General features: G+C 38.8%; 1 long non-coding RNA gene across 2 annotated transcripts in view; it reads left to right on the top strand.

Moving 5' to 3' along the window:
- The window catches only part of LOC145666312 (uncharacterized), a 67,134-nt gene extending 57,504 nt beyond the window's left edge, over nucleotides 1–9,630 (top strand). For both annotated transcript variants that reach the window (XR_014127714.1, XR_014127713.1), the window contains one exon: nucleotides 9,412–9,630. This is a non-coding gene — a long non-coding RNA (uncharacterized LOC145666312). The remainder of the gene's footprint in view (nucleotides 1–9,411) is intronic.
- Nucleotides 9,631–23,901: the final 14,271 nt, after the last annotated feature.

The raw sequence follows: 23,901 nt of genomic DNA, 5'->3' as shown, positions 1-23,901 counted from the left end.
CATTGTTTACTTCCCCACACTACACAATGCTGAAACACACACTGCAAACACTCAATAGCTTTGTGATAGCTACCGTACACGCGGCTCTGTCGTTTTCAACTAACTCCACGTGCTTGCACTGTCAAACAAACGCTATAACTTACGTGCTTATCTTCTGCTCGTCTCGCCACCTCAAGCGGACACCTTCAATATCATAATTCCAAGGTCATATTTCCTGCAGTAGACGGAAGTAGACAATGAAACTTATACAGCTTATTGACAACTATCGACTGTTATCCATGTTTAAATTTCGTGGTATACATGTGTATCCATTTTTTTAAAACTCTACGAGAAGTCTGTGGTACTCCAATACATACGAGTACTAATATATGTATTTATTATAACTACTACGATGCAATACACATTGCTCATTCTAACTGTGTCACGTACATAATACTATACCAAGTGCATAATAATTACAATATGCCCCCTCATTCTCATGGCTGCTCGGAAAACAATTTCCCAAACTCAAGTCACAAATTTGCTAATTTCCTGCAACGAAGCTTCTGCCATTTTGGGACGTCTATAATTACCGGTACTAAGAGATAATTCAGTCAATATCATGTTATTCTCATGAACTGACTCTCGATGATGACTGTTACACTTCTTTTGTGTCTGTAACTTCAACTTCATAAAATGACTTTTGTCCACCTTTTTCGCTATTCGGACCACTGTGCGCCGTAAAGTCCGTACTTTCCATGTTCCTATGCTGAAATGAAAGTTATTATTATTATTGTTATTTTCTCCTCTGATGATTCTTCTGGAAGTAGTCCCCACCCGGAGGTCCGAACGGGGGACTATTTTACCTCCGGAATTTTTACCTCAGGAAAAACCATCGAATTTATTTGTTCTCCTCCTTCGTTCGTTCTGGGAAAAAGATAATGTGGTAATATTCCTATTCCCTTTCTACATCTCCAGGCCGTTGACCACCTTGTGATTCATCTGCCTTTTAGGTTAGTTTCCTCTCCTAAGGGCAAGAAGGTGCCCTGACCTCCACCCACGCATCTGCCCTTCGAAAAGGCCGTTGGCACTCGGTAGAGGCTGACTCCTTATCCCGGGAGTCAGTCGGTCACCACCTACATTAGCCGCCTATGCCGTTGCCCGCTTTCTCCCGCGAGGAGGTGTAGGTTGGGATTTTCCCCTAAAAATTGGTATGTAATTACTGGGGCATTCTTAAACATGGATATTTAGATAGTTCACATATCAGTTCCTCAGTGATGTCTTGACCCGACTACGATAGGTTCCATAGTAGTAGAGCTATGAACCTATAAGGTTCATTTGTTTCATGTTTTCGGCACCCTGTAACTCCGAAACTATCCACTTTTGAGCACAGGTCCATATGAACATCTTTTCTTATTTTGATATGAGAAATCTGTACCCAAAATATTGAGACACATTTTTGAAACACCCTGTAGACATTATTATTATTACTGCTATTGTTGTATTTTCAGTGTACTAACTTATTGAAGTATGAGCGCTAACAGTGTGTGAAGTTAGAACCACAGGTTGTTTGAAATACAGGGTGCGGCACGTAAAACCGGCCCGTAAAGTGAACACATAAAATGAAATGTAATGTATTGAATATGATTAACTACAACACATAAATGAAATGTAATGTATTGAATATGACTACTCACCTTCACAGCAGCCTTCACAGCAGGTGCTGAAAGTGTCCTCCGCCCACTTCAACACACATGTGAGCACGATTGAGGAAATTCATATATACCCTTGTCAGTTCTTGTGTTGTAATGCTATTGGTGACATCCTGGATCCTGGTCTTGAGTTCTTCAATTGTGTGTGGATTTGTTTCGTATACTCTTCCCTTTAACAGTCCCCGTAAGTAAAAGTCACACGTGGACAAGTCTGGTGACCGAGGAGGCCACAAGCCTTTGCTGATTGTCCTCTCTGGTGTAAACATCTCATGCACAAGGGACAATGATGCAGCTGATGTGTGGCATGTTGCACCGTCCTGCTGAAAGTAACATAACTGACGCTCCTCTTCGGTCAAGTGTGTATAAAACTCCTCCAGGATTCCCATATACACGTCACTGTTCACTGTCGTCTCTAAGAATATGGGCCCAATAACGCGTGTGGCGGAAATGGCACACCAAACACCAATCTTCTCATCATGCAAGGGTACCTGGTGGATTTCGTGTGGATTTTCTGTCGACCAATACCGGTTGTTTTGGGAATTTACGTACCCAGACAGGTGGAACCACGCCTCGTCACTCATGATGAGCATTAGTGGATCCAAGAAACCACTGGCAACATTGCTCAACAGCCATGAACAGAAATGCACCCTCTTCTGCAGGTCAGGCTCCTTCAGTTCTTGCACAACACTTATCCGGTACCGTTTTAACTTCAGTCCCCTTAAAACACGTCTGCAACTTCTCTCACTCGCATGAACCTGTTGACTCAATCTCCTGGTTGACTTTCGAGGACTTCTTGTCATTATCTCCTTCACCTGCATCTTTAATTCAGGTGTGCAGACAGATGGTCGTCTGTTCCTGGGAGCATTTTGAACCGATCCTGTACGCCGCCATTTTTCAATCAATTCCTGAATGGTGCTTTTTGCTGGCACAGAACGTCCTGGAAATTTCTCCCGAAACAAATTCTTTGTTTTCACAAAAGATCCAGTGAGAATGTACCCTTCAACAATGGCAACACGCTCGGATATCGAATACGGCATTATCACACACTGACACTCGCCCGGCTTAACAGAACGAGGCCTTTTTCTCAACTGGTTTCGACAAGTTTCACTGGCTGCGGCTGCACGTGACTGCTGCAGGTCACGTAAGTCGACCCGACCTCGACACGCCATCTCTTGGTAGGAAGGTAGATTATTTAAGTGTTGCCAAAAACACAATATACCAGAATATTACGACGGGCCGGTTTTACGTGCCGCACCCTGTATATTAATAAAATATTCGTACGGAAATAAAAAATTGTCTACGAAAATATACTTTTAACTAAGGAACACTTGTAGACAAATTAAGATTAAACTGAGAAACTGTTATGCAATAGCAAGAAAATAATCTGTAATAATATTGTGTTTAATATAAATAGGTATATATTAAGTACCAGAGCCGGATCCAGGATTTCTTGAAGGCGGGTGAACCAATAACTACCACAACATTTGATTTAAATTTCTAAGTTTTTAAATGCCTTTACGTATCTGTGGTATGAATGACGAATATTACTCTATTCAGTGAATCCTTTTCCTTCAACCTTCAGAAAGTAGACTTAAACTACCGGTATTGCTTTTGCAAAACTAAGCTTTCTTTTAAGCCAGAAAAGGACACATGAGAGCAGAAAGTTTCGGAAAATGTTCCTTTTTCACTGCTAGGTTCTGATTTTAGATAAGTGTATATTTACAGTGAAGGGGGGTGCATGTGCTTCAGTTTACCTCCCCTAAATCCAGCCCTGTTAAGTACTGCAGTATATAAGAACTAATTACTATTTTCAAAGAACTGATTATTCCGAAAATCTAGGGACCCCACTATCGGCTGTCATTTGCAATAGTGGGGTGAAGTATTCGCGAAGAAAATAGATATAAAAAATTACTCAAAATAGTATGGTGATATGGTTAAATTTAATTCTATTTTCTTTAGTTTTCTATTACAAGTATTCTTCATTTCCTAAAAGTGTTACCGGTAAACGAGTTTAATAACTGAATAACAGACAAACTCGTTTGAAAAGGAAACAATTCTGAATTTTGTTCATGTAGCCGCACCCCTGGCTTCATACAAAAAGTGTAACAGTAATTACTATTTAGTACTTTTAGCTCAAGTGTCATCTGTGCGACACTTCTATGATACATTTGATTCTGTATTTAACTGTTGTAAGTAGTATGGCCTATCTGTTAGGAGAAGTCGAACAGCAATCTGCTACATAACACTCATCATCATACGTATTTTGCCATTATTGGCAGGTCACTTGCCGCAACTGAGAAGTTTCCATGCTCTACGGTCTTCTGCTAACCTCTTCGTCTTCACGCACGATTTTTCTGTTTTGATATCGTCCATTAAGAGTCTGCCTTACTAAAAATAATACAAAATTTACCATTTTTCTTTTGCTTGTTTATTCATCAGTGAAAGGAGACAATGAAATGCGAGTTACCACAATCATAGATAATGCTATTCTACAACAGAAAATATGAAACTGAAGAATGTTCAGTGTTGCTATCCATAGAAATTACAGTGTTGCCAGAAAAATAACGTCCCTAAAATCTAAGTTAAGGCAGCGAGTAGAGGGACGAACTCAACTTCATTTGCTTACGTATCATATTGTTTTGGTTTCCAGTGAACTACTTTTTAAATAATAGTTTTATTTAGTTTGTAATAAACAAAATAGTTTTAACATACAGTTATTAAAACTAAATAATAATGTTAATTAAAAAGTAGTTCACAAGAAACCAAAACAACATGATACGTAATCAAATGGAGTTGAGTTCATTCCTCTACTCGCTGTCTTAACTTAGATTTTAGGGAAATTGTTTTTCTGGCAACACTGTAGTTTCTATGGATTGCAACACTGAACATTCTTCAGGTTCATATTTTCTGTTGTAGAATAGCATTATCTATGATTGTGGTAACTCGCATTTCATTGTCTCCTTTCACTGATGAATGATCAAGCAAAAGAAAAATGGTAAATTTCGTATTATTTTTAGTAAGGCAGGATCTTAATTGTAGTCTCCTTCGCCCCTCCATCTCTTTGCTGCCACCATACCTTCTAGCACGTCCGTCGCGATACAGTTCCATCTTAACCAATGTTCCAACCAGTTTCTCTTCCTTTTCTTAATATCTAAAATTGTTCTTTTGCCTCCCATCATTTTTAACGTCGTCTGATTCATTTCATGCTCGACCCATTTAATTCTCTCCACACCCACATTTCGAAAGCTTCCAATCGTCGTTTTTCATCATGTTTCCATAATGTCCATGTTTCTTACCCATTCAGCACAATAGTCCATACGAAGGATTTTATGAGTCTTTTTCTTAACTTTTTATTCAAGGTCCCACAAAATAATATTTTCTTCTTCCTAAAGGCTTCCTTCGTCATTCCTATCCCCTGCTTTTATTTAACGTTCACACTTCATATCATCACTAATGATACTACCCATGTATCGATCACTAGTCACCTGTAGTGCATAAATAAATAAATGATCCATTCCAGCACAATTAAAACGAGCGATTACATCGGACTGGAGACAGACGACATACTTTTCAACGAAATAAAGAGTTCGTTTTTCTCGAAAACTACGCATGAGAAATTCCCCTTAAAAGCACCTGATTTTGTTTAGTTTAATGTGGTCTTTGAACGGATACGTCTCTATCTTCACACAGTATTACACTGAAACAAAAATAAAAGTAATGATGATGATCAGGCCCGCAACCAGCCACAGAAGTTTGGGGGGGGGGGCATGAATATGTTAGGGGGGCCAATTCATTAAAAGTTCTCTTACACATGGGGGCCGCGGTGGCTCAGTGGTAGAGCGTTCAGCTCTGGTGCTTGGGGTCCCGAGTTCGATCCCAGCCCCCGCCAAGTGAACTTTGTGGTGGACAAACACCGTGTGCGTGGGTTTTCTCGGGGTTTTCCCGTTTCCTCCCACTTTCTTCATTCCACCATTTCATTCATTACTCATCATCACCGTCTCCTTTAGCCTAACCGGCATATGCGTGGGACGTAAAACTCAAACATTTCATTTCATTTTTTTGTCTTACACATATCTAAATTGTGTTTTTTGTGTTGAGGTCTGGAGGGGCCATGAAAAGTTTAGGGGGAGGCCCTCCCTAGCCCACCTCTGGTTGTGGGCCTGATCATAATTTCCAGCCATGCGATACACTGCCACAATAAAAAGTTTAATCAAGGGTCTACTTCAGTCTCATACTTACTATCAATTTTTAGCTTTACACAAAAAGTTTTCCTCTCCTCGACTTTCTCGAAATCTACGCATGAGGATTTATAATTATTCTTCTCATTTAATTCAGCTCAATGGGATCTATCATTTTTTAATTTTTTTCAAGGACTGATAATACTGTAGAATTGTTTCAGATTTTTCCGTTAGAAATGAAAATGAAATCTTTAAGTTTTACGTCCCACGAATATACCTTCTAAGCTAAAGGAGACGGTGATGATGAGAAATGAATGAAATGGTGAGTGAAGAAAGTGGGAGGAAACGAGAGAACTCCGAGAAAACCCCCACACACGGTGTTTGTCTACCACAAAGTCCACTTGGCGCGAGCTGGGATCGAACCAGGGACTCCATACACCAGAGCTGAACGCTCTACCACTGAGCCACCGCGACCTTTTTTTTGTATTAGCATGTAAGGTACTTCCGAGTCAGGTTATTACCAAAAAAAGGAGGATGGAGACCGTAAACTTCTTTTGACAATAACTTTAAGGTGGCTAGCCCATTTTAATGTTGAAGGAAACGGAAGTGCTCCGAGAAAACCCACGACGACGATGTTTCCACAACAAATTTGCTTTGCTGGTGTTTCCTGTATAGTATTTAGAATCACCTTCAACGTGAACTTTCAAAAGATTCCAATACAGAACACACTAGATTAGCATATCCATTCTTTGCAAATAATTGCACATTGCCTCAAATTTCGACCTAAACCATTTTAATGTGCTTTCTTTTGAAGAGAGTTCAATATTAAGATTATTCAATTTTGAACTATCTTTAATATTAGTGTATCCAGTAATTGTTCAAACAGTTGCATCAAGTATTTATTGTGACTATAACAGGCCTTCAAACATTTCACAAATAAACGAATAATCATTTTAAAAGGAAATAAATTGTCCCATTATAAATAATTAGCAGAATGCCTGTGCTTCGCACGGGGAGAATACGTTCCATTTTGGACATAAAGGGCACCAAAACTATCACCAATCAACTTAGGGACCCCAAAAACTATAAATTCGACACTAATATCGGTCATTTTCAATCATTTTTATATATCTCTTCCTCCAAATTCCCTAAGTTGCACCTTCAAAGTGAAATGATAAAAAACATCCTGGGCCCGAACCTCATCTATGTTGAAACTTTGATGGAGATTGGTCGGGTGGTTCAAGAGTTATTAAATCACAAACGTAGTTACTTTCACTTTTATGGTATAGATTTACTCTTGTAGTATATAGATTTGAACAACGTTTTTTCTCCAATTTTCATCCTTTTTTCATTAAAATATTTTATGATATATTTCGTAACAATGAATATGTCTTCTTCTCAAAGTATATGAAGATTGGACTTTTGTTTTTAAGTGTGTACCTTAAATCTCCTGCTATAGCAAACTGCATATTATGCTTGTAGCCATTTCACATTGTTCTCTGATGAAATATTAGATAATTGCTGTAACATTAGTTTATAGAGAAGATTATTATAAATTATTGTCGGTGTTTCCAATACTGTCATTATAACTATTCGTGAAATGTAGATCCAGTCATACTTTTATTATCTAGTGAACTCCTTTAAGTTCAAATACACATATTTATAACTGCTCTATACGAATATCTTTAGTCACTCTGTTTGATAATCATGTATAGTTCGTTTCGTCAAAACTTTCCTTAGCACGTCAGCGATAACGCTTTAAATAGCGGGTGTGATTCTCATTTTCAAAATGAAATCTTTAAGTTTTACGTTCCACGGTTATGGCGGCTAGACTAAAGGAGATGGTGATGATGAAATAATGAATGAAATGGTGGAATGAAGAAAGGAGGAGGAAACGGGAGAACCCCGAGAAAACCCAATTACACGGTGTTTGTCCACCACAAAGCTCATTTGGCGCGAGCTGGGATCAAACCAAGTTACCCCACGCACCAGAGATGAATGCTCTACGACTGAGCCCCCGTGGCCCTGATTCTCACTTTCAGTTATGGGATACTTGCAGGTGGAGAAGAAACAAGAATCTTGACTGACGCATGGTGTTCTCTGCATGAACAAAACCATGCTGTTTTAGGTCTGGAGAACTAGCTGGCCACGAAAGTAGCTCTGATTATAGTTGGTCCATCGTAACGCTAAACGCTGATTCAAAACTCACCTGAATTCTCTATTACCTTGGAGTGGACTCCGTCCTGCGTCAAACCATTATGAAATCTTAATATCGTAGTTCAATTGCGGAAGGAGATATTCCATGGACATTCTTATTTTTACAGCTGATTTATTACGGAAAACCTTCCCTTACTTGGTCCAGTTCTGTACCACATGGACGGTTACTACTCTTTCCACGTACGAATAGAATTAACTGATATCGGATTCCTTTTGAACTGAATGTCCTTTGCACAGTAATAACTCAGTAACTTCAATGAAATTTCTAATCACAACTGACTCGTCGCTTTCACATTGCATCATCCAGAGTACGAATAGCAGCCATTTTGAACAGGACCGTAACTTGTGGGGGGCAGGGGTAACTGCCCTCCCAAGGGAAGCTTCCCGCCGTTCGAGGGGGGCCACTTTAAGACAAAATTTTCTCATTCCATATACGATACGAACATGAAATTATAAATGAAGCATCAAACTGGTTCACTACATTACGTAAACAAAACACCATACAAAAGATAAATAAAACAAAAATGAGTCGTGGGCCCATTTCAGTAAAAAAATATCTACTATTAGGGGCCCTAAAATAATATTTATTCGAATGACTTTAAGATGTGTCAATATTGTCCCCTTAATTAATTTATCGTGTATGGAAGGGGTCCAGGAGCGTAACTAACGGCCCCACAGACCTTGTCGTGCAGGACAGCCCACAGGCTCCGAGGGGCCATAAAAAGTAAGAGAAAGATGGAAAGAGGGGTCCCAGGAATTAGAAAAACAACTTTTTAGGGTGTTAATGCTTCCCCCCCCCTCCCAGAAAAATATCAATGTTATGGCGCTGATTTTGAAGGTATCTGGGAATGGTATTGGACATTTTGTTTGGTATCTGTTTCAGCTTTCTATTCATTGGCCATTCCATTGTTGATTGAACAATGAATTGGCATTACTCGTACAATTTCCATTTTCATTTCGTAAAACCTGACTCCCAGAACGAAAGCTGGAACTTCTGGACTCCTGCTGAAACAATAAATAAATAAATAAATAAACTTATTGGGCCTTATTCAGAAACGATCTTTCTTGTGATTAACGTCATACTAAGAGTTTGACTATTGCATAATTAAATGGTTGATCAAACCATTAACATGACGCTAATCACATGTAATAACGACTCTGGATAAGGACCAGTATGTTTTCTTTTGTCCATTAGCCTTTGCAGTTACGTGTTTCATATCCATCGTACAATACAAGACAAAACTGAAACCCCGACAATCATTTATAATAACCTTACAGTAAGGATATTGCTTGAAATTTATACATTTTTTGTTTCTTCTTTTCAGGCAAATGCAGCAGTTGAATATCATCTAACGTGGTTGTTCAGAGCCAGGCGCGCACCCAGAAATTTTTATTGGGAGGGATCCAAGCTTTAGGGACAGTTCAATGCTACAAGCTTACTATCTCTATGTAGTATTATTCTGCACCGAAAAATGAGTAATTGTAAAATACGTCTACCAACATTTTCAGAAAACAAATAAAACAACCATTTCCCTGTTAAACAAGTGTAGTTTTGTGAGTACAAATGAACTTTGAATTAGAAAGGTTTTTGGGGGGTGTTCGGACCCTTTGAACCCCCGTGGGGTGCCCTTGTTTAGAAGCATTTTCATTCAGTCACATTCTCAGTCTTTAATTTACACTCGAAATGGTTTTGAATACCTGCTTCATTTTCTTTTTGAAGTCCATTGAGTGCTTTCTACTGAAGGATTGTAGGTATAAATAATCAAAACACTGTATAGCGGGACCTTACCACTCACAGGTATAGTACGGTAGAAATACAAAATGCAAAGTCCACTTTTTATCACGCAGTAGTCCATAAGGAAGATATGATGAAGTGAAGTGCTATGTGAAGGTAGTGTACAGTCAGCAGCGAAAGTATCACCTCCTGACTGCCACAACTCCATTGGGTTGGATCCAGTACTTTTGCTGTTATCACAAACGCCTGTACAGATGCAACCCAATTTACATCTAATATTTCAACCAGCAGACGGCAGTTGGTAAGCTTGTAGAGCACCAAAACAGGTTTTTGCTGCGGATTTGATGTGCGAAGAATTTTTCTCCGTTATCAGATAAATCTCTATTGTTTGGAGCATGTAGTCCAATGAGTGCTATATATCAATATTAGGGTCTATTATCAAAATTATTATATGTATCGAAGGTATATATTGTTGTGTGCATAATATGCTATTCCAATATATTCGGCATGTAAGAACAAGAAAAACACTGATCACACATAAGTTAAAACATGATTGAAATTAACCGAAAATATCAAATCTAAAACAATTGAAAGAAGTTTGTAAATTATGGTTAAGTGATAGAAAACCTATCTCTTGTGCCTAAGGTCTCTGGTTTGATCCTCATCCAAATAAGTTAGCAGTGAACAAAATTGTGTCCGTCGTTTTTCCTCGCAGCACTCCCGTTTCCTCTCACATCCTCATTCCATTAATTATTCCATCGTAATTCACTTGCCCTAATCCGTCTTTCTTAGCCTAACAGGGACACTCGTGGGACGTTAAAATCAAATATTTCATTCCATTTTTATCTTCTTTCTACTTCCTCAAGTTCGTCTATCTCATCCTCATCATTTATTTTTTCTTGCAAATGTTCTTTACATATATTTTTTAAATATGTCTTCGAATTAGGCTTCCTTCTTTGTTCTTGCATCCAATTTCTCTTCGTAAGTATCTTTTACTCATCTTCTTCCATTACTTCTGGTCACTTTTTCAATCATTTTCTTCCTCGCATTATTCTTTTGTTTAATTACATTTCGACCTTCTTAATCAAACCAATCTGTTCTGCTTGTTCTTTTTTTCTTTACCAATAGCTTTAGATTAAAAATATAATTATAGGGTTATTCAATTTTGCCTTCTTGGTTTTCTGTTGTTTTTTCTTTTTTGTTTACTTTAGGTAATAATACTCACAGTTTTATTTATTTTAGTATCACTTTTCTTTGTCCAATTCATGACATGAAATCTTTCAGTTTTACATCTCACGATCATGCCCTTTAAGCTAAAGGATAGGGATGGCCAGAACCGGTTTCTGGTGGAACCGGTTTTCGTGCCTGAATGGATCCGGTTCTCGAAGATCCGGTTCCGGAACGGTTTTTCGGATCCAGGTCTGAAACCGGTTCTTCGGATCCAGGTCCGGAAGTGGCTCTTCGGACCCAGGTCTGGAACCGGTACTTCGGATCCAGGTCTGGAACCGGTCCCAAGATCCGGTTCTGGAACCTTGTTTCCGGATCCAGGTCTGGAACCGGTTCTGATAACCAGATCTCCAAGAACTGGAGCCGAAACTTTGTGACCATCCCTACGCTAAACCCGAGCTGCTGGAAGGCTGTGAACAGTGTGCTAGATGAAATGGTGGAAGCGACAGGTAGGCGCCCAGGCGGCGGCCGCTTGTCTCATTTGGATAAATAAACTGGGTAACTGGCAAACTCATTGGCTAAACAGGCAAACTGACCAACTCATTTGACTAAACACCCAGTGGTGGACCAACATTTTTTTTTCTGGAGGCATAAGCGGGTCTGGGCGGGGAGGGCACAAGCGCATGGTCCTTTTTGCAGTGTTTTGAAGGTGAACTTTGTGCCTCCTTTACGGGTCTTTGGGGGCTTTCGGATCCAGGTCTGGAATCGGTCCCTAAGATCCGGTTCTGGAACCGGGTTTTCGGGTCTAAGTCCGGAACCGGTCCCAGAACCGGTTCTGAAAACCGGATCTCCAAGAACCGGTTCCTCGTGGAACCGGTTACCGGAACTTTGTGGCCATCCCTACTAAAGGAGACAGATGATAAAAGCAAGTGATTGATGATGGAAGAATTTTTGGAAAATGGGAATGTTTGAGGAAACATTAGTAACCCGAAAAAACTCACGGGCATAATGTTGTATACCACAAACTTGCTTGGCCAGAATCGAACCAGAGACCCCACACTCTACCATTGTAAACCACTATGTCACCCTTGTCCAAATTCAGTTACTACTTCAGGCGCTTCAAACGTCTTCCATTTACTATCTGTTGTTTCATTATCCTATCTGTGTACTATTTCATCCAATATTTTTTGTAGTTGTGGAGTTGGACTTTACGCTTTCCCATTTACCTTTTATTTCCTTCTGGTATTTGTTTTGATATTTTTCTTCTCTTAATTTTGCTTTGATCAGATAGTGACCTGTGTCGCAATTGTGTCCTCTGTGGCTTCTAATATCTATTGTGGTTGATGCGTGTCTTTTGTCTATTAGAGCGTGATAGATTTGATTCACTATTCTACGTCAGACGACTTCGAGGTACCTGGTGGAATGAAAAAAGTGGGAGGAAACGGGAGAACCAAGAGAAAACCCACGCATAAGGTGTTTGTCCACCACAAAGCTCTCTCAGCAGGAGCTGGAATGAACAAGTCATCCGACGCACCAGAGGTAAACGCTCTACCACTGAGCCACCGCAGGCCAATATTCCATAATTAAATCCATTATCATTCTGAGCCTGTGGTGTAGTTTTCTGGAAATTCTATGTTTAACAAAAGAAGTTATTAGCTCTTTGCGTAATCCCAAACTTGGAGGACCACAATCTTTCTTCAGGGTTGTCTATCCTTGCCTTTTCAGATCTCTCTACTACTCTACAGGGCTACTGCTATCTTCAACTGTCAACTGAATTTTTAGGCCTCAGCCGCATCTCGTACACAAAAGGCTTATATATATATATATATATATATATATATATATATATATATATATATATATATATATTATACATGGCGTTTCAAGACAACACATTAACGTTTCGGAGGTGATTTCTGACATCAAGTTAAGACGAAAAGTATGGAACAACTTGGGTGCACAAATGCTTCCTTTCAGAGTTATAAGCTGCCAAAAACACGAAAAACTGAAGATTAAAAGTCCATAGCTCCAAAATTATGGCACCTACTGTAGTCAGGTCAAAACTTCACTTAGGAACTAATACGTGCACTATTCAAAAATACATGTTTCGCAATCCTAAGTTACTCACGCAAAACAATTTTATAGTGGCAGTTCGGCTACGGGCATATAATTTGAAGTACTTACCAACTACCTCTATAAAAATTGTTGTGGAAGTACCACAGAATTCTGAAACATGGATATTTGGATAGTGCACATACTAGTTCCTAAGCGAAGTCTTGACTCAACTACGGTAGGTTCCAAATAGTGTTGTCAACGGCTCGAGTGTCTCGGCTCACGGCTTAGTGACCACCGAGCTGAGAAGTGAGCCGAGCCAACAGCTCACCCAACTGAGCCGGTTCGAGCTCTCGACTCAGTTGGGCCGAACTGAGCCGAGCCGATAGCTGACTCCAAACGAGCCGGCTCGAACCGATGGCTCAACTGAACTGAGTCGAACCGAACCGAGTCGATTGCTCACCTGAGCCGAGCCGTACCAAACCGATGGCTCATCGCAATCGAGCCGGTGGCTTACCTAAGCCGAGCCGAACTGAGTCGATGACTCATCTGAGCCGAACCGAGCCGATGACTCACCTGAGCTGAGCCGAAATGAGCCGATGACTCATCGCAACCGAGCCGGCTCGAGCCAATGGCTCAGTTGAACCGAGCCGAGCCGAGCCAGTTGACATCACTAGCTCCAAAGTATTGGAAGCTTTAAAGTTCATTTTTTCATGTTTTCGGCTGCCTATAACTCCGAAAGGAAGCATTTGTGCACCCAGGTTGATCCACACTTTTCGTCTTATCTTGATATCAGGAACACCTCCCAAACGTTATCGGTGTTGTTTTGAAACACCCTGTATATATATATATACCCTCCCTACTGATTTACTAGGTAGTATACGTGATCCCGGGTTCAATTCCCAGTGGGATAGCACAAAAAGTTTTAATATCCCAATCATTCATTTTCATTAATCATCTGTGTCATTTAGCCTAAAGGGCATAACTATTGGCGTTAAACTAAAACAGAATCATTTAATATAAAATATGTATATGTATGTATATAGCTTTGCAAGCCTAGAGCACTAGTAAGTTTATAGTTTTAATTTAGTTACAAAGAAGATGACATAAATACAGTGAAATAACGTGCAGGGAAACAATAAAAGAAAAAAGAGTGAAATAAATCTGTGAAACAGCATGGAACAAGAATAAGAGAAAGTATTGAATATGTAATACCAAGGAACGAACACATAACAATTAAACAGTCATTAAGAATTATGCATTATTCTTTCTTTCAAAACGTTTTCTTTGGTAATAAATCATAAAGGAAAAGTGTAGATAAGCATCCAACAATTGACTACGACTGTCACGCTTTTTATTCACTATATATACATAAAGCAAGTAGTATTAATAAAATAATGTTATTATTGTTGCTATTATTATTATTATTATCATTAGCTGCACCGTGACATGTAATATGATGCCAGTTAGAGCATTTTTCACATTGACTGAAAAATACTACTCTTTCGTAAAGCAATGTGGTCATTTACATTTTCGTTTGTCTCCCATACAAAACGCTGTATCACGCTAAAACAAAACGTTATGTGCTAATGCATATGGATTGGAGAGGAGGGCATAGACACAAGCAAACGGCTTTGACAACCTAACATTAACACCTCGTGACTGGTCCAGTCCAGTCCAGTGCGGTGCGGTGCGGTGCTGCATCCTCTACATTTGCAATTCTTTTATATGGAACCGAGAGGGAAAAATGATTGTCCAAAGAGAGCTTGAAAAAAGAATAAAAAAAGATGAGTGGAGAATAAATAAACAGAATACTAAAACAAATTGTGGTCTTTTTCCGTGTCAGTGCTCCTCCTACTAAACTCTTTCTACACAGAGAAAACCATGAGCAGTATTTAATTCCATGGTTTGTGCTGGCCGCGTTAATTACTTTCGCAAATAATCAAGATGTTTTTGTTTTCTCGTGTACCGGCGTGGAATTTTAACGCATTGACATTTCAAATCTGAAAAGAAATACGTTTAAAAAAAGGAAAGTGAATGACGAATGGGAAATATTAGTGCCTTCTAGCGTGTTCAGGTCTCACGCTAAACTGTAGGCCTTGCCTTATATAGGCTTACTATTGACAAAGGATGTAAATAGAAATCAATCAATCAATCAATGGTAGATTCAGCTTGTTGACAAAGGATGTAAATACAAATGAATCAATCCTTGATAGATTCAGGTTATTGACAAAGGATGTAAATAAAAAATCAATCTATTATTGATAGATGCATATTATTGACAAAGGATTAAATAAAATCAATCGATGATTGATAGATGCAGGTTATTGACAAAGCATTAAATAAAATCAATCGATCATTGATAGATGCATGTTATTGACAAAGGATGTAAATACAAATCAATCAATCATTGATAGATTCAGGTTATTGACAAAAGATGTAAATACAAATTAATCAATCATTGATAGATTCAGGTTATTGACAAAGGATGTAAATACAATTCAATCAATCATTGATAGATTCAGGTTATTAAGAAAATATATAAATGCAAATCAATCTATTATTGATAGATGCAGGTTCTATGAAACAAATGTCTCTGAATATAAAATTTGTGTTGGACAACATCGTGTTCATGAGTTTTCTCGGAGTACTTCCACTATTTCATTCCACCAATTCTTCCATTATTATTCACTTGCTTTATTCATCCGCCTCCATTAGTCCAAAGGGCATAATCGTAGGACGTTAAAGTGAAAGATTTTATTTCATTTCATTTCGATTGAAATTTAACGTCCCTTTTTAGGACTGAATCTACTATGTTCCTACTGTCTAAAATATAATCCGAGTTTGTTTGAGGGACATACTCTCCACCGAGAGCACGCTCACATAAAATATGTTCCTTAGCTACTAATCTACATAGGGCCCTCTTATGGAAAATAAAAATTATGTGCGCAGGCTTAAAAAAAAAACTGTGCCTGAGAGTCATCTATATTTTGAATTCAATAAAATTTATAATTCTTATTTTTGGAACCAAATTGCTTCCAAACGCCAAATTTCTTGCATTTTACTCGATCTGGTAAATAAAAATAATAGGTCAGTAATAATATTGTATATAGAGTTGTTGGACCCCCACCACTCTTATCTTTTAATGGGTAAATTTCCAAAATTCTATTGTGGGCCGCGTAGTGTAGTCATCTTTTGTGCGAGCGGTTCTGGATTCGATTCCCGGTGGGGATACTCGGTCGAAAAAGTGTAAAAAGCCTTTCAGGCCAGCTCTCCTGATCGAAGTTTTCCTCATTCACAGCAGGGAAGTACCGGGATGGACCTAACATATAAGTCCCTGACCACTTCCTTCCTTCCCTTTCCTTGGATAATGTGATCGCCGAGGAATGTCATCCTTCATATAAGACAGCCTAACTTGGTCATAGATGCTAACAGGGGCGGATCCAGTACCGACTTCTGGGGAGGGGGGGCGATGGGTTGTCATACTGCTACTTTTAAGGGCTCTAAACTTTGGGATGGGTTTTATTTATATATATAAAATAAGAAAGTTTCCTCTTCTGGGGGGGGCATCGTCCCGATCGCCCCCCTCTGGATCCGCCCCTGGATGCTAAAGACGCTAAAATCTAATTCCTAGTCCTAATCCAAAATTCTAGGAACATCAGCCCTATCTCATGCAATAAATAAATAAAACGATCTAATGTTTTTTGTGAAACTCCATCAAGCAATCGTTGCGAATTGGAAGTCGTCCAATTTGAACTCAAGGTTATACATACTAACTTTAAAGTCCCTTAGGAGTTACGAGAAATTTATCGTGGTCAAGTTTTCTTCTAATCCAATATTCATTACCTAGTAACCAATATAACCAATATTGAATTGTGAAACCAATATTCGTTACCTAGTAAGTCTGTAAATGAAACAATCCGTATTAATAGTATAATACAATTCGAATATAACAATATTTGTTTAAATAATATAACTTATTTTGTTAGTTGGGGTAAAAGTGAGGGCGAACGCGGGGAGATATCGTTCCCGACATCGAAAAAATATGTACGGCGTTACCCCAGTTTCTAAAAAAAATTGCAATGGGCAAAGATAGGTATGGGGATGGCATGAGGTCATGCCGCTATCTACCGTCCCCTTACCTTTTCAGATTCACTTTTACCCCTGTTTGTTAGTAACCCGATAATATGTATATCATATAGTCTGGGGGCCAAAAAACGGACGTTAAACACTTAAATAGTGGAAATAATAACAATGGAATGTTAAAATAACTCGTTAGAACTTACATTTAAAGGATTTGTGCCCGCATTTGCTTGCTGAGTTTGCTAGAATATCCTGAGAATGCTTCAGTGTGGATCCTTGGATCCGGGTCTCGAATCGGGTTCGTGATTTCAGATTTTGTCAGGAGGATGAGAAGGGGAGAAAGATTGTCCATTGACATACGAATTTCAAACTTTTTTAAAATTAGTATATCAATATACGATTCTTTAAAAATAATGTGTTTCTCAAATTCAATTGGTCAATTGCCCCCTACACTCCCCACATGACTCCCGTGACCTGATACCTCACTTTTGCAAATCCTAACTTTCGTATACATATTCTTTTATAATAAGAATTATCCTAAAGGGCGATATATCCAATATATTAATTCTTTGTGTGGTAAATGAAAAATATCATTACCTGGTACATGTAGCAATACTGTTTTCGATAATACGTTTTCTGAATTTACGTTGTTATATAGCTAGTAATTTATTTTAAAAAAATGACAAGAGGGAAATTATTTCTTATTTTCTGTAATGAGCGTAATGAATATTTCTTTGCTAAGCCTGTGTATTTATTTTAATCGGATTCGTTTCTGCTTCCTTATAGTTCAATTTTTGGTTATTTTGATGCCATATTGCTGCAGCGTATTCTATCTTAGATCTTAGGCCTAACTAACTAACTAACTCTATGACCTATAGAGCCCGGAGGTTCAATGCTGCGTTCACAAAAGCTCTGCATTGACTTCTGTCGTTAGCCAACTAGATCCATTTTTTTTCTTTGTACTTCAATTTCTGCGAGATCTATCGTAATATTTCCTCCTATCTGCACCTAGGTCTTCCTAATTGCCGTTTTCCGATTGGACTTCCAGTTAAAACTTTGAAAGCATTCCTACTTTCTTCCATTCTGGCCACATGACCTGCCCACCTAAGCCTCCTAAATTTGATGACCTTAACAATGTTTGGTAAACCGTATAAATTATGTATTTCTTCGTTATGAAGTTTCCGCCATTCACCATTCTTGTTTCTCTTGGGTCCGAGTATTCGTCTTAGGATTGCATTCACAAATAGTTTCAGTTTAAGTTCTTCCCTCAGAGTAAGCGACCATGTTTCACAACCTTACAGAACAACAGGGATAATTATCGTTTTATATATTTTAAGCTTCAAATTCCTTGGCAGAATTACTAAAGCACTGATATTTATGGGGTTGTTACTAGCCTCATTTTAAAGCACAAATTTCTAGAGGCTTTAATAATTACATAATTCATATGAACGTCATGTTGCATTATCTTGCTTACGTGATCACACCGGGGCAAATGCGTCATTTAGGAGAGGCAGGAGGGGCAATTGTCCCCCAAGAATTTGAAGAATGCATATATTTTAATCGATTGTCTACTAATATACTAGTACAGAACGTGAAAGTCTTATGTCAGTGGTGCTCTTGCCCCCCTCAAGCGACGTCTGAAATGGCGCCCTTGCTCCGGGGTCAGAACAGAAACAAATCTGCTACATTTATACCCTTTTAAACTAAAGGACTGATTATTAGTACAAGCGAGTGATTATGAAAGAATTTTTGAGATTAGTATATGTGAGGAAACGGGAGAATCTCGGGAAAACTCGTGGAAATAAAAAATAAAACGAAATTTTTAAGTTTTACGTCCCACGCCTATGCCGGCTAAGCTAAAGGAGACGGTGATGATGAAAAATGAATGAAATGGTGGAATGAAGTGGGAGGAAACGGGAGAACCCCGAGAAAACCCACGCACATGGTATTAGGCCTATTCTCACGTGGCTTGGAGTCAAGTTCGGACCTTTCTCACCAGAGGTGAGTACCATACAACTAAGCGACCATGTGCCCTGAGATAATTCTTGTTAGTTATGAATATCATATTCATAGGCCTATATAATATTTACAAAGGTTTGCTTATTTTAGTCCAATCTGAAAGCAGAGAGCACCTTGGTTCAGTAGTAAAGTACTTCTCTCTGATAAGAGAAGTCTCTAATTCGACGCTCGGTCACGTCAATTTGTAGTGGATAAGAACATATATATATGTCGGTTTTCTCAAGCCTCTCCTGTTTCCTCACACATTCTCATTTGAACGATTGTTTTGTTAATCACCCGTCTCCTTTAGCCTGCAAGGAATAATAATGAGACGTAAAACTAAAGATTTCATTTACAGCGCGAAAGTTCGTCATTTTGCATCATTGAATGACAGTAACACGTTAAATATTCAGATCATTATCATTTCAGGTTATCGTGACTTCGGTCTTTCAAATCCACTTACTTTTTGGACCACCCTGTACACACGGACTGCAGATGATATTTATGTGTGACAGAGATCAAAGTTGAGCTTGAATATTATCATCATCATCATCTTTGGAACAGAGGACAACCCGTTCAATGCTCTTGCGATGTAAAACAGCTGGTAATTATCTGAGGAGATGGAGTAACAAGTTTTTTTGTTTCTTTTTCTCATGAAGATACATGAAACTAATTAGTTCATATGTCCTGTCCGTTATCAATACACGGATTCTCTTTGTGAGAGCTTCTGCCGACAAGAGTTGTCAGTCTATACCAGAATTGCCAACCATATACATTTTGTTGATACTTTTTTAACGTTTGTGCTGTCTGGCCACCTACAAATTGCCTGGAACATGTATAGAAATAATGACATTTCAACCTCAAGAGCTCCCTAATGGCTATATGGTTAGCGCATGCGTTTTTAGTACGCGAGCCCCGGGTTCGATTCCTGCTGGAAGCTCAAAGTGGTTCGGATCATACATTAATGGCCTAATCACTGCGAAATTAAAATACTGCTAATTTTACAGTAATTATGTGATATCTTCATATAAATAAAAGATAATCGAAATGTGGAACAAGAGCGCACTAGACAATTTTATTTTGCATCAGGTACCGTTATCACGAGTCACCTAGTAGCTTCCCGTTTGCAACCATGCCGATTTTGTAAATGGCTGGAAATCGAAAGCAGATAAGTGAGTCGTGATAACGGTATCTTATGTAAAATATATTGTCTATCTAGCTCTTGTTCCACTTTTCGATTATCTTTTATCTGTTTGATGAAGGTATCACATAATTACTGTAAAATTAGCAGTATTTTAATTTCGCCACGATAGTGCCTCTTGAACTGGAGGTCCATGTCTCACATAGCCTCGCTGCTGAGCGTAAACGCTAATCAATCACGCAATTCAAACCTAAACTACTTTCGTTTTTCACGTGAGAATGTGTACGTAAGACAAAAGATGGTGAGCAGTGATGACGCCAGCTTTAATTTCATGGTGGGGGCAAAGGGAGGGACAGAAAAATTTTCAGGGGAGAGCTAGTATTCATTTATTTTAATATATCTGGGAAAGTTTTAACATATCTGGGGGACAGAGCTCCTTCGTGGCTAAGCGATTAGCGTACGAGCCTTTGGGGTGGGAGACAGGTTCGATTCCCGGCGGGAGTTCATGTGGTTCGGATTTCACATTAATCAGTAGGTCCACGTCTTATACAGCCTCGCTGCTGAATGGGACGTTAAACTCAAAATCAACTCATATCTGGAGACAGTAGAGAAGCAGACATATCTATCGAGGGTGTTTTCCCTCCGCTTGGCGTAACCAGTGTTCGAAGTGGAAAAAAGCAGGTGGTATGTTTTCTTGCGATTTTAACTTTACATACCGGCTATCTAAATGTTGAAATACAGTGAGGGTATGCTTGCCTAAAACATTGCATTTCTATTTACATAAGACTGAAAACCACTGGAAAGCTTCTCTTTAGTTACAGTAAGGGGGGGGGGGGTCATGGAGAGACTTTGATCCCTCGCCAACAACTTTCTGAAAAAAAAAATATTCCCTCATGTTGTATCATAGAGAAACAACATATTTTACCATACACGAAAAATGATCAAAAACCGAATTTTTATATTAACAATTTCCTGCGGGAATGCTCCCGGACCCCCACTCAACTGAGGGGTGTTCCAAATCTCCTAAAGAATCACTCCCACAGCAGGCAACCCCTAAATCCGCTCATGTTCGAAACACGACCTTTATATGAATTAAGACAAGAAGACACACACTCATACATACGAAAAAAACAATTCAATGTGGCACATCAAAATATAAATTAGGCGAACTTCTTTGAAGACACACCATTTTAAAAACAAAAGGTAGGAAATAAATAATAAAAATATCGATGTTGTCAACTTAAAAATTATTTCTACATAAGAAATAAAATCTTTTTACGTGCAAAATCATTCATCAATTACTATCTATAAAAATGGATTTATTAAAATGGATTTATGTAGCATCTACTCTCCCGTGACGGTATGTCTTGATCACTACAAAATCAGAGACGGTATGACTTCATCACTGGAAACCCAGAGGTGGTATGGCATACCACCACATACCGTCTCACTTCGACCACTGTGTGTAACATACTGAAGAGACGACGTAAACATGCGGAAAGTTGAAGAGAACAGAAAGGTATAAAAATATTTAAGCGGGGGGAGGGGGGCACGGATCATAAGGGATGGGCTTTCTGCTATACTTTGTAACTATTTTGATATGATAATAATGTGTACAAATATTTTCAATTTACGCTCGATACGCTTTCAAACCATAAAATCAAATTTTTAAAGTTTTACGTCCCACAGTTATGCTGCTTAGGCTAAAAGAGATGGTGATGATGGGAAGTGAAGGAAGTGATGGAATGAAGAAAGTGGGAGGAAACGGGAGAATCCCGAGAAAATCCGCGCACGTGCTGTCTACCACGGGTAGTTTGTCCACCACAAAGTTCACAATGGCGCGAGCTAGGGATCGAACCAAGGATCCCATGCACCAGAGGTAGTTGAGCCACTATGGTCCTTAGCTTTCAAACCAAAGCAATGCGATAATTTGGGCTTTAGCTGGAAATTTATATTAAAAGACTAGGAATAGTTTTAACTTATTCTAATGAAGTTTTAAAATAAAGCAGAAGGAAAGAAAAAGCACTATAGGAATAAAATATTTGAACACAAGATGGAAATATTGATGCAGCTGAAACTTATGCATGGTGGATGTGTCGAGGGCATATTCTTACAAATGACTCAATGCTCACTTTAAGATATTACTGCGACCTTGAACTTCTGCGGAATCAAGTATTTAAAAGAAAAAGAAAGACAGAAAGTGTGTTCATCACAACTTTTTTAAAAAAGAAAAAAAGTTAATTTAATGACATTTACTAGTTTTCTGAAAGAAAAGCTCGTAAAAGAAATTAAAATCACGTTGATGTCATACGGTTTCTTATTAAAAGTCCCTTTGTTACCATCATGTTCATACATGTTAACACTACATTAAATGTAGGAAGTACAACTCGTGCTAATGACGCAATTACTAGAATCCCTGCAATGTTAATGATGAAATTGAGCGGTTCCCATATCCCCAAAGCTTGGGCATAATACCCCCCCCAAAAATGACCATTCATCTTTCCTCAAGTAATAGGGGAGACTGCATTCCCCATCGCCTTCGGTGCGAACGGTCGCGGGTTCGATTCCTGGTGGGGCACTCGATCAAAAAAGGTGTTAAGATTTTTTTCAGGCCAGGCATCTTGAATGAGGTTTTTCTGGGTTTTCATCATTCACACCAGGCAAATGCCGGAGTGGTACCTAATTTATAGGTCCCAGGCCACTTCCTTCCTTTCCAATCCCTTTCTTCCTTCCCTTTCATCGGATAGTGGGCTCACCGAGGGACGTCATCTCTCATACGTGACGGGCGAAATGGCCATTGATGCCCAAAGCCCTGAAACCTAATCCTAAATCCCTAAAAATCCCACTTTCCCCAGAAAATATATACTGAGTTTCCTACACACATTTTCATGTCAAATACATAAGAGACTATTTCATTTCGCAACTTGTGTCCTATCTTTCTAAACAGAATTTGTTTATATCTGCTGCTTAAGCCTCCCACCACAATTTTGTGCTTTCAATCAAAGAAATAAAAAAAATTCAGTTTAATGCCCCCGATTATGACTTTAAGGCTAAGGGAGACGATGGAAGAATTAATAAAATGAGAATGTAGGAGGAAACGGAAGTACCCGAGAAAACCAAAGGACACAATGTTGTAATTGTAAACCACAAACTTACTTGGCCGTCAATCAATTAAGAATGCATTCTTTGCTATGACAATACTTATTCTAAAATTGTATTCATGGCAAGTTCTCCATCATAATTTCTTAAAAGTATCATTGTGATATAATTAAAATTCGATTTTGCCATTTTCAGTAATAAGAAAAATGTTCTCCTCAAATCTCATGGGCACAACCTGTGTCTGTGGGCACCTCTGCTAAAATTGATTTTGTTATTATTGTATCGATAAGGATGGTGAGGGATCTTTGTGAATATGAGGACGACTTCTTTCTTACTCGGGGCTGTATCATATATGCGTCTCGCCGTGGGAGAATTGTATTCGATTTTCGCTGTGATTTGCGTGGTTCAGTTCCAGTGGCGGATCTAGGCGCCGGGGGGCCTAGGCCCCAGTTTTTTCGAGTGACATAAGTAATTTAAACTATTATTTATATATTTTTGAAAGTTTATGGTAAACTCATAGTGTACCTATCATAGTCTGGG

Source organism: Thermobia domestica, chromosome 12, assembly GCF_964235325.1.
Source record: "Thermobia domestica chromosome 12, izTheDome1.hap1.1, whole genome shotgun sequence".
Classification (NCBI taxonomy): Eukaryota; Metazoa; Arthropoda; class Insecta; order Zygentoma; family Lepismatidae; genus Thermobia; species Thermobia domestica.
This window is presented reverse-complemented; position numbering and strand designations above follow the sequence as displayed.